The following is a 652-nucleotide window of genomic DNA, read 5'->3' as shown; positions in this document are numbered from 1 at the left end:
TTTCCACAGTGGTTGTACCATTTGACAGTCCCACCAACAGTGTATGAGAGTCCCAATCTCTCCACATCCTCACCAGCATTTGTTACTTTCTGTTGTTGAACTTTGCTACTAGTGCTGAGACAAGATGGTATCTCATTGCTGTTTTGATTTGCATCTCTCTAATAGCTAATGTCGGGTCTGACTCCACGGCACATAACAACAACAACAACAACAATAGCTAATGATCATGAGCATTTCTTCATATGTTTGTTGTCTGACTGAATATCCTCCTTGGTGAAGTGTCTATTCATGTCTTCTGCACATTTTTAAATTGGATTATTTATCTTTTTGTTATTGAGGTGTTGAAGTTGTCTATAAATTGTAGAGAGCTATGTCCCTTGCCATTGCTATGTAATTGACAAATGTTTTTTCCCAATCTGTAGGCTCTATTTTGACTATTTTGGAGAAGTCTTCTGATGCACATGAAATTTAATTTTTAGAAGGTCCCATTCATCTAATTTATCTTCTGCTGTTTGTGCATTTTGAGTTATACTTGATTGTCTACTTATGCCATATATTGTTGTTGTTGTTGTTGTTATGTGCCATCGAGTTGGACCCGACTCATAGTGACCCCTCCTTGGGTTTCCGAGGCAGTATCACTACAGAAGTAGAT

Source organism: Orycteropus afer, unplaced genomic scaffold, assembly GCF_000298275.1.
Source record: "Orycteropus afer afer isolate SDZICR_OR568_19922 unplaced genomic scaffold, OryAfe1.0 scaffold00139, whole genome shotgun sequence".
Lineage (NCBI taxonomy): Eukaryota > Metazoa > Chordata > Mammalia > Tubulidentata > Orycteropodidae > Orycteropus > Orycteropus afer.
This window is presented reverse-complemented; position numbering follows the sequence as displayed.